The 11425-nt window shown below is 39.3% G+C and overlaps 1 non-coding gene across 1 annotated transcript; it reads left to right on the top strand.

Moving 5' to 3' along the window:
- The first annotated feature begins 4320 nt into the window (after positions 1-4320).
- Positions 4321-4424, top strand: LOC112731094 (small nucleolar RNA R71). Its single transcript, XR_003166886.1, has one exon. It is a non-coding gene; the product is annotated as a small nucleolar RNA R71 (small nucleolar RNA).
- Positions 4425-11425: the final 7001 nt, after the last annotated feature.

The raw sequence follows: 11425 nt of genomic DNA, 5'->3' as shown, positions 1-11425 counted from the left end.
TAGATGAAAAGCAATGAACCGAAACTGAAATTCAATTAAGCAGAAAATTAAACAAGATCCCAAGGTGAGATTGAAACAGAATTTCTTCAATTCTCCACCCAAAATCCAAGACAAGAAAAGTAAAGAGTGCTGGGCAAGAACAAGGAAGAAGAGAGATCAATTCTCCTCCCAAATTCTTTTGAATTAAACAACAATGCTAAGAAAAATAAAGGTGAGCTCTGAGCAAAACTGAAAAGAAAGCTATTATGAAAAACTAAAAGGGAAGCTCTCCAAAAACTTCAAATCCTAAGCTATTTATACACTTTCTTCAAATGATCATTAAGCTTTGAATTGGGCCTTTAGCCTTGATGGAATTGGGTTGATAGTGGCCTCTGTTGATTGCTCTTGGTGTTGGGAGGAAATCCATTAGTGAACCAGGCCATGAACCATTCACGTTTGAGCCAACATTTGAGGCAAACGTTGACTCAAACGTTACTTGAGTGAGGCATTATGCAGCTAGGCCATGTGCTGTCTTCCATGTTTGGCTCAACGTTTGAGGTCAAACGTGAGCTCAAACGTGGACCTCCCTTCTTGTATGCTTCTTGGGGGCTACTTTGTCCTCTTGTTGTGTTGTCAATTTTGTGCCCAATAGAGACTATTATATATGGTTGGAAAGCTCTGAATGTCAGCTTTCTAACCCACTTGGAATCACCTCAATTGGACATCTACAACTCAAGTTATTCTTGTTTGAAGTATGCCCTTTTATGCTGTTTGGTGCCAACGTTTGACCTCACGTTTGAGTCAAACGTTGGCTCAAACGTTGCTGCCTCCAGGGATGCCATTTCTCTTCTCTTTGGCGCCAACGTTTGACCTCACGTTTGAGGCAAACGTTGGCGCAAACGTTGCCTTCCCAGGAGCTTCAATTCTCTTCTCTTTTGGAGCCAACGTTTGACCTCACGTTTGAGGCAAACGTTGGCTCAAACATTGCTTTCCAGGAGCTTCAATTATCTTCTCTTTTGGAGCCAACGTTTGACCTCACGTTTGAGGCAAACGTTGGCGCAAACGTTGGCTTTTCCCCAGGGTGTTCTTCAACTGCTACTCACGTTTGAATTGACGTTTGAGGCAAACGTTAGCTCAAACGTGAATTCCATTTTCTCAAACCCATTCTTGCAACCTTCTTCCATAATGTTGGCACACCTTTTGTTTCCTTTCTTCACCTACAAGTAATCAAAACAACCAATCAAAGTATCACAAAATTCACAAGGTTTATAAATCAATTAATTATCAACTAAAGTTGGCTTGAACCTCATGATTTTGTATCAATTAAAAGGTGGTTGATTGATTTAAGGAAACCAAGCAATTCCAATTCAAATGGCTAATTTATAATGCAAGAAAGTGCATAAAACTAAATGAAAACAAAAGAAAAAGGCTAGTGAAACTAGGCTAAGATGACTTGTCATCAAAGTCCTTAATGAATCTCCTGTAAAAACCTGCATGGCCAAGGAACGAGCGGACTTCCCTCACAGAAGAGGGGTAAGGTAAACTAGAAATAACATCCACCTTTGCTGGATCTACAGAAATGCCAGTATTAGACACAACATGTCCTAGTACAATCCCTTGTTTAACCATAAAGTGACATTTTTCAAAATTTAATACAAGGTTTGTACTGACACATCTATCTAATACTCTAGATAATCCATCTAAGAAAAGGCTAAAGGAATCACTATAAACACTAAAATCATCCATAAAAACTTTCATACAGTCCTCAATAAGATCAGAGAAAATACTCATCATGCACCTTTGGAAGGTAGCTGGTGCATTGCACAAGCCAAAGGGCATTCTCTTGTAAGCATAAGTCCCAAAAGGGCATGTAAAAGTAGTCTTTTCCTGATCCTCAGGAGCTATATGAATCTGAAAATAACCTGTGTAACCATCTAGAAAACAATAATGTGATTTACCTGACAGGCGATCCAGTATTTGATCAATGAATGGAAGAGGATAGTGATCCTTACGGGTTGCTTGGTTGAGGCGTCTGTAGTCAATGCAGACCCTCCAAGCGTTCTGTACTCTGGTTGCTATGAGCTCTCCATGCTCATTCTTCACTGTATTGACTCCAGACTTCTTTGGTACTACTTGTACTGAGCTTACCCATTCACTGTCTGAGATGGGATAGATGATATCTGCCTCCAGTAGTCTGGTCACTTCCTTTTTGACAACCTCTAAGATAGTGGGGTTCAGTCTTCTCTGGGATTGACGAACGGGCCTTGCTCCCTCTTCTAAAAATATTCTGTGCTCACATACTTGAGGGTTGATGCCTACTATATCTGCCAAACTCCACCTAATTTCCTTCTTGTGCTTCCTCAGCACACTAAGTAACTGCTCTTCTTGTTGAGAAGTGAGTTCCCTTGCAATGGTAACTGGACACTGTTGCTTGTCCTCAAGGTAAGCATATTTGAGGTGTGGAGGAAGGGGTTTCAAGTCTAACTTCTGATCATGGTCAGGCTCTGGGTTGTCTGGAGCTGGTAACAATGGTAAAGCACTGTCATTGTCCTCTGAGAATGTCCCCACACTTGGACCTTGTCCTGTATGCTTCTCCTCTAATTCTTCCTGGTGAACTTCAGCTACAGTTTCATCTATGATGTCACACTGGAAGATAGAATGATCTTCTGGAGGGTGCTTCATAACTCCATTCAGGTTGAAACTTACTAATCGGCCATCTATTTCAAAAGAGTATGTTCCTGAAAAAGCATCCAATTTGAACTTTGATGTCTTCAGGAAAGGTCTTTCAAGTAGGATTGATGATGGCTTCTTTGAGTCATTTTGGGGCATCTTCAGAATATAAAAATCAGTGGGGAATGTGAGTCCCTTAATGCCCACTAATACATCTTCAGCAACTCCAACCACTGTAATAATGCTCTTATCTGCTAACACAAAACGAGCTGCCGACCTTTTTAAGGGAGGGAGCCTCAAGATATCACATATAGACAAAGGCATTATACTCACACATGCTCCTAAATCACACATGCAATCAGAAATTATCACACTACCAATAGTACAATTAACTATACAAGGACCTGGGTCACTACACTTTTCAGGTAAACCTCCCATTAAAGCAGATATGGAACTACCTAAAGGAATAGTTTCTAATTCATTAATTTTGTCTTTATGTATACATAAATCTTTTAGAAACTTTGCATAGAATAACATAAAAAAGAGAAACAGTTACCTCAACCTTTTTGAATATCTCTACCATTTTGGGATCAGGTTCCAGCTGCTTCCTGGGCTTCCTTGCAAGTTGTGGAAATGGGATAGGAGTGGTGTCTTCTGCAGTATCTGCGCCCTGTGGTGCTTCTTTCTGTGGTTGAACTTCTTCTTTTTCAGCTATGTCCTGTATGTCCTCTTCCTCTTCAGCATCTTCTATTTCCACTACCTCTTCAGCTGAGGCGTGTTCTGGTAGGCTTGGCTCCTCCTGATTCCTCTCCTGCAGTGTGGTTCCGGACCTCAGGGTGATGGCATTAATGCCACCCTTGGGATTGGGTAATGGTTGAGAGGGGATTTCACTGGAGCTTAAAGGCTGGTTATTGGAGTTATTCATTGATCCAATCTGTGAGACAAGAGCTTGCAGAGTAGCGTTCAGACCATTTAGAGTGGCATTAATGTTATTTTCCATGGTCTGTTGTCTCCGATCAATAGATTGTAGTAAATCATCATTAGAAGATGAGGAAGGATAAGTAATTTGAGAGGTCTGCTGTTGGGTATTCTGTGGTCCTTGGGATTGTCTTAGGTGAGGTGCTCTGTAAGGCTGGTTCTGGTTCTGCTGCCTGTTGTTGTTATTATTCCACCTCTGATTTCCCTGATTGCCTTTGCCTCCTCTGTTGTTGTTGTCCCTCCAATTCTGGTTAGAATTATCCTGCCATCCATGGTTGTAATTGCCACCTTGATTGTACCTTTGGATATTCATCAGTATAGTGGCTATAATCAGCATAGATTCTGAAAACTCTCTGTGGGACTAACTGTTGGTTTTGCTGTGGTGGAGAGGGTTGAGCTTGCTGAACTTGTTGTTGATTCAATTGCATCTACTTCAGCAAGTTGGTCATTTCACAGATACTCTGAGTCAGAGCAGCAGTCTCTCTGCTAGAGGATACTTCTGCAACGGCTTTTGAACGGCCTTGTTTCTGCCTGTGATTCCGAGTAGATTCAACTAAGTCGCTGATCAATTGTCATGCCTCGTCAGTGGTCTTGTACTTTTTCATAGACCCATTGCTAGCACTTTCCAATGTGGTCTTATCTTGGGGCCTCATGTCCTGTGTGACGTAACCGAGTAACACTATCTTGTCAATCATACGGTGGGGGCATGCTTCCAGAAGATTATTGAAGCGCTCCCAGTATTCATAGAGAGTCTCAGATTTATCCTGAACAATCATGGAAATGTCTTTCCTCAGTTTATCAATAACTTCAGCTGGAAAGAATTTTTCCAAGAATTCTCTTCTCAGTGTATCCCAGTTGGATACAGTTGCTGCTGGTTGAGTGTAATACCACTCTCTTGCCTTTCCCTTAAGAGAAAACGGGAAATCTTTCAGCAAAATTGAAGTTTTATCTGCACCATCACGCCTGATAGTAGAACAGGCTGCTTGAAAATCTCTCAGGTGATTGATAGGCTCTTGAGCAGGTAAGCCATGAAACTTGGGCATCAAATTGAGCAGTGCGGTCTTTATTTCAAAGTCTGTAGTCACCGCTGGGTGATGCGCTTGAAATGGTTGTATTGTAAAATCAGGGGCTCCAGCCTCCTGGATAGTAACTCTCCTAGCTGCTGTCATGTTACCTGCACGTAAATCAACTAAATCAGTAGAACGGGGGCTGGTTTCTTTCTCAAGTGACGTTTCAGATCCGCCCTCAGAGAGGACTAACCGACGCCGAGCTTGCCTTATTCGTGAAATAGTTCTTTCAATCTCAGGATCGAATACTAGCAAGTTTGGATCAGGAAGTGAACGCGTCATCTAACGAAAGAAACAAGCAGCTCATGGTAGCAAGATAAAATAAAATGCATATAAATAAAATCCAATTAATAACTTTAGCACTCTATTGTAACTCCCCGGCAACGGCGCCAAAAATTGACGTGGCAGAAATTGGCTAATTAAGAATTGATATAAGTTGTTCGTTGCAAGTATAGTTCTTAACCAACCAGAAATCCGCTTATCAATTTAGAAGGGTTGTCACAAAAAATTAAAATTAAAATACTGGGAGTATGAATCCCAAGTCGTCTCCCAACGAGTTGTAGAAAGGTGTGCTATTTTATAAATCAGATATTTTCATAAAGAGTTTGAGTTGAATAAACAGGAAATTAAATTGGAGAAATTAAGTAATTTAAATAAAAGCCTTGACTGGGAGTAGATTAGTTGGAAGCCCTATTCTTGTTGCAGTACTCTCAAGATTAATTGATAATTGAAGGTCGTTCTATTTAGTTATCCCTTACTAACTAAGGGAAAGTCAAACAAGTTGGAATGATGTTTCTACTCACAAGTCCCAATCCGCTTACTTGGAAGGACTGGCGTTAGTGACTAGAGAGCCATCCAACAGTAAACCCAATTACAATCTCTCTTCTGAGTATTCCAACTCAAGGGTTCTTTTCAATCAACTCCCCATCAAGTTAGGGAACTACTCACTCATTGTGAATATGGAACACATAACATAGGGAAGGGAACTAATGAAAGACATGATAAATAAAACTCAAAGGAATCAATTAAAAATAAAAGTAGCTCTTGTATTAATAAATTCTAAAATAATTCAATAATAAAATTGAGTAAATTAAAGGACATGAAAGAGTATAGCCAAGTAAAGAAAACGAACTAGAATGACGAAGTCTTGATGAGGTAATAACTCTTCTCAATGTCCCAATGCAAAGAGCAATCGAAATAAAAATCCTAAAAACTATGAATGTGTAGAGAGAAAACCTAGAGGATGAGTAAAACTAGATCTAAAAACTAAAAACTGTGTAGAATGAATGTTGTTTTTGGTTTCTGCATGTTCTCTGGCTCTAGTCTGCTTTCCTGGGCCGAAAACTGGGTCAAAACAGGGCCCAAAATCGCCCCCAGCGAATTCTGCAGATTATGCAGATCGCGCATGTCACGTAATCGCGTCATTCATGCAGACGCGTCATGCGGCGTTTTGCTTTGCCACGCGGGCGCGTCGTCCACGCCTCCGCGTCACTTGTGCTATTCCAATCCGCGCGGTCATGTGAGCCATGCGGCCGCGTCACTTCTTGCTGGTCATCTCCTTAATTTCTTGTGTTCCTTCCATTTTTGCAAGCTTCCTTTCCAATCTCCAACTCATTCATGCCCTATAAAGCCTGAAACACTTAACACATAGATCAAGGCATCTAATGGAATAAAGGAGAATTAAAATACATAATTAAAAATCTCTAGGAAGAAAGTTTTCAATCATGTAATAATTTTAGAAAGGAAATATAAATGCATGCTAATCATATGAATAAGTGGGTAAAGATCATGATAAAACCGCACAATTAAACACATTATAAACCATAAAATAGTGGTTTATCAAGGGGTTTCAAGAATTCTCTTGCTTAGCTGACCAACTTGTACCTCCAGATTTCTGATGGAGCACCTAATTTCTGTTATGAAACTATGAGTGGTCTTAGAGAGTTCAGAGACTATGGTTTCTAAGTCAGAAAGGCTCTGCTTAGAAGTCTCCATGTTTTGCTGAGAAGAAGAAAATGGTTTATTATTAAACTTATTCTGGTTTCTTCCACCTTGATTATTGTTGAAGCCTTGTTGAGGCTTCTGTTGATCTCTCCATGAAAGGTTAGGATGATTTCTCCATGAGGAGTTATAGGTGTTTCTATAGGGTTCTCCCATGTAATTCACCTTTTCCATTATGGGTTGATCTGGATCATAAGCATCTCCATCACAGGAGGTGTCTTGAGTGCTGCTAGTTGCAGCTTGCATTCCAGTCAGATGCTAAAAGTTCATATTAACCTACTGTTGGGCCAAGATCTTGTTCTGAGCCAATATGGCATTCAGAGTGTCAACCTCCAGGACTCCTTTCTTCTGAGCTACCCCATTGTTCACAGGATTTCCCTTAGAAATGTACATAAATTGGTTGTTTGCAACTATTTCAATGAGTTCTTGTGCCTCTTCAATCGTTTTCTTCAAGTGGAGTGATCCACTAGCAGAATAGTCTAATGACATCTTGGACATCTTAGATAGACCATCATAGAAGATACCTAGGATAGTCCATTCTGAGATCATATCAAGAGGATATTCCCTAATCAGTTGCTTGTATCTTTTCTAAGCTTCATAGAGGGATTCACCCTCTTTCTGTTTGAAAGTTTGTACTTTCACCCTGAGCTTGCTCATCTTTTAGGGTGGAAAGAACTTGGCCAAGAAAGTATTGACCAACTTTTCCCAAAAGTATAGGCTTTCTTTGGGTTGAGAATCCAATCACATCCTAGCTCTGTCTCGAACAGCAAAAGGGAAAAGCATAAGTCTGTAAACCTCAAGATCCACTCTATTGGTCTTAACAGTATCACATATTTGCAAGAATTCAGATAGGAATTGATGTGGATCTTCCAGTGGAAGTCCATGAAATTTGCAATTCTGTTGCATTAGAGAGACTAACTAAGATTTAAGCTCAAAGTTATTTGCTCTAATGGCATGTATGTGAGATACTTCTTCCATAGAAGTCAGAAGTGGGTGCAGTGAAGTCACCAATAACCTTCCTTGCATCTCCTCCATGATTCTGATCGGCTGCCATGTTTGTATTTTCAGTTTCTTGTTCGAAAAGTTCTGTGAGATTTTCTCTGGAGTGTTGTGTAACTTGTTGTAAACGTCTCCTTATGGTCCTCTCAGGTTCAGGATCAGGATCAAAGAGAGGTTTTTTATCTCTATTCCTACTCATAAACAAGAAAAAAAACAAGAAAGAAAGAGAATGGGGATTTCTATGTCAAAGTATAGAGAACTTTCTGTGAGATATAAAAAAGAAAAAAGAATGAGGGTAGAGGAATGAGAAGAAGAATTCAAATAGAGGGGGTAAAAGAATTCAAAAATTAAGAAGTAAAAAGAGAAACTAGACTTAAAATATTTTTGTTTTAATTTTAGAGGTAAATACCAAATTGGTACCCGAAAGATTCTAGCATTGACAAAATGGTACCTGGCTTTTGTTATTGACAAAATGGTTCCTAAAAGATTTTAAAATTTGACAAGCGTGTCCCTAAGCTCGCCAGAGCAAATCTCCGGTAAGCACAATGCTGACATGGCCACCGTATTTTGGTGACTTGGCAAACCACCCCCAAACCCTAATCCCTCCCTCCCTAATGCAAACCTCCCCCTACCCAATGTAACCCCCTCCCCCTCCCTCCCATCGCAGCCCTCCTTTCCTCTCCCTCCCCATCGCAGCCCTCCAACACACACTCTCCCCTTCCCTTTCCCTCCCATCGCAGCCCTCTAACCCCAACGCACACTCCCTCCTTCCCTTTCCCGCCCCATCACAGCCCCCTCCCCAACACATAATGTTAATAGCATTAATAGCAGGAATCATCCTTTAAATATCAGTAAATGTGGAGACGATGACAACGCTTCTGTTTTGGATTACGCTGAATTTGATTATGAGGTTGAGATTAAAAGAAGACATAGTTAGCAATGCTCTTTTGCCTCGGTCTACGAGTTTGAATGCGTTTGACATAATTTTATTTTCCAAGGGATTCGATCTGTCTGGATTGTTCGAGGAGAAAGGGGACGAGGCGAGGTTTGTGACGTCGGCGCCGGTTGGAAAGATTATATCGAAATTGGAGGAGATTGCACACTTGGTTAGATTCTCGGTGAGGAAGAAGGATTGCAGGGTGAGCTTGGAAGGAAGAAGGGAAGGCTTGACAGGTCTATTGACAATTGCTGTTGAGATATTCGAGCTGATGTCGAAGCTTGTAGTGGTTGAGGTAAAGAAGAAAGGAGGGAACAAAGCAGAGTATGAGAGGTTCTGCAACAATGAATTGAGGCCTGACTTGATGAACTTGATGAAAGAGGAGGGAGAGGGAAGGGGGCTGCAATGGGAGGGAAAGGGAAGAGGGGAGTGTGCATTAGGGAGCTGTGATAGGGAAGGAGGGGGAGGGGGTTGCGTTGGGTAGGGGGAGGGTTGCGATAGGAAGGGAGATGGAGGGGGAGTCTGTGTTGGGGAGGGAGGGATTAGGGTTTGGGGGGTGGTTTTCCAGGTCACGAAAATACGGTGGCCATGTCAGCATTGTGCTTGTAAGAGATTTGCTCCGGCGAGCTCGGGGACATGCTTGTCAAATTTTAAAATCTTTTAGGGACCATTTTGTCAATAACAAAAGTCAGGTACCATTTTGTCAGTGTCAGAATCTTTCGGGTACCAACTTGGTATTTACCTCTTTATTTTATCTATTTATTGAATTCGAGAAACAAGAAGGAACTTAAAAGATAATTAACTAAAAAGAATTGAAAATTGAAAGATCATTTTCGAAAAAGAAGAGAGAAAGAGGTAAGAAATTTTCAAAAATAGAAGAGAGAGAAATTAGTTAGGAGGTTTTGAAAAAGATAGAAAAAGAAATCAAACTTTTAAAATTAAAATAAGATAAAGCAAGTAACTAATTAAGAAAGATTTGAAAATAAGATAAGATAGGATATTTGAAAAAGATTTGATTTAAAAAAAAATTGAAATTAAAACAAGATAAGATAAGTTGAAAAGATAAGATATGGTGAAGATTTGAAAAAGATTTAAAATTTGATTTTTGAAAAAGATTTAATTTTGAAATTGAGTTTTTTTTTTTAATTTGAATTTGAAATAAGATAAGATAATATTTTTTTAAATTTAAAGAAAGATAAAAAGATAAGATAAAGATTTGAAAAAGTTATGAAAAGATAAGATTTGAAATTCAAAATTTAATCTTTACTAACAAGAAAACACCAAACTTAAAATTTTTAAATCAAGATAAGAAAAAGGGACTAAGATTTTCGAAAATTTGAATGAAGATAGAAAAGATATTTTTTTATTTTTCGAATTAATGAAGAAAGAGAAAAACAACTAAAAGACACCAAACTTAAAAATTTTTAGACCAAAAGATACTAATTTTCGAAAATTAAAAAGAAAAATACCAAAAGACACCAAACTTAAAATTTTTAAGATCAAAACAAGAAAAGAAACAAGAACAACTTGAATATCAAAAAGAACACTCAAGAACAAATTTCAAAATTTAAAGAAAATAAAGAACACACAAAGGACACCAAACTTAAGAACTGACACTAGACTCAAACAAAAGACACAATTTTTAAAAATTTTTGGAAAAAGAAAACAAGAAAGTTCAAATTTTTAACAAGAACAAGGACAAAAGACAAAGATTAATAAAGAAAAGAAAAGGTTTTGAAAAATTTTTGAAAAGAAAACAAAAGACACAAAACAAAATAGTAAAAAGTACCTAATCTAAGCAACAAGATAATCCGGTAGTTTGTCAAATCCAAACAATCACTGGCAACGGCGCCAAAAACTTGGTGCACAAAATTGACTCCGTAATATTTGCACAGATAGACCGACAAGTGCACCGGGTCGTCCAAGTAATACCTCAGGTGAGTGAGGGTCGATCCCACGGAGATTGTTGGTTTGAACAAGCAATGGCTATCTTGTAGATCTTAATCAGGCAATTAGAGAAAATGATAGTTGTCACGAAAAACGCATAAAACAGAATAAATAAATAAAACGTTACTAGATAGGTGTGAAATCAGTGATGATAGAACGGTTGAGGCTTCGGAGATGTTTCTTCCTTCTGGATCAACTTTTCTCACCATTTACTCCAACTTCTGATGATTCATTCCATGGCAGACTGTAAATGATTAACGTCGGGCCAACGGTTATTAATCTCCTCTACTTCAGATCAAACGCCGGGTCAGCGGTCATCCAATCTGAACGGGGGTAAAGCTCCTGCAGTCAATTCCCTTGGTGATCCTACTAAAAGCGCCACAGACAAGGTCGAATCTTTCGGATCAGAGAATGTCGCGTCTTGGTTCTAGCCTATACCACAAAGGCCCTAATCGCCCCGTACCTCGGCTGTACTGATGTCTCCAAGTACCCAACGAAGTCGTGGATTAGCCGTCTAAAAGATGTATAATCAAGTTTGTGGTTCAGTACTATCCCGTCAAGGACTCGCACGAACCCATGTGAAATAGGGATGATGGTCAAGTTACACTCCCAATTCATTAGGATGAAGAACGAAGATACATCTTAGAATGGAATCAAGCGTAGATGGAAATAGAATAGTGATATTATTAATCCATAAGAATCAGCAGAGCTTCTAACCTTAACCTAGGAGGTTAGTGACTCATACTGTATATAGAATAGTGTTCGAATGTAAAAGTGAGGAAGAAGATTGGCGAAACCCCTAAACAAGGGTGATCTTCTCCTATATATACTAATCTGATAACTAAGA

This window comes from Arachis hypogaea, chromosome 12, assembly GCF_003086295.3.
Source record: "Arachis hypogaea cultivar Tifrunner chromosome 12, arahy.Tifrunner.gnm2.J5K5, whole genome shotgun sequence".
Taxonomy (NCBI): domain Eukaryota; kingdom Viridiplantae; phylum Streptophyta; class Magnoliopsida; order Fabales; family Fabaceae; genus Arachis; species Arachis hypogaea.
The sequence above is the reverse complement of the archived record's forward strand: the minus strand, read 5'-3'. Positions and strand labels throughout refer to the sequence as shown.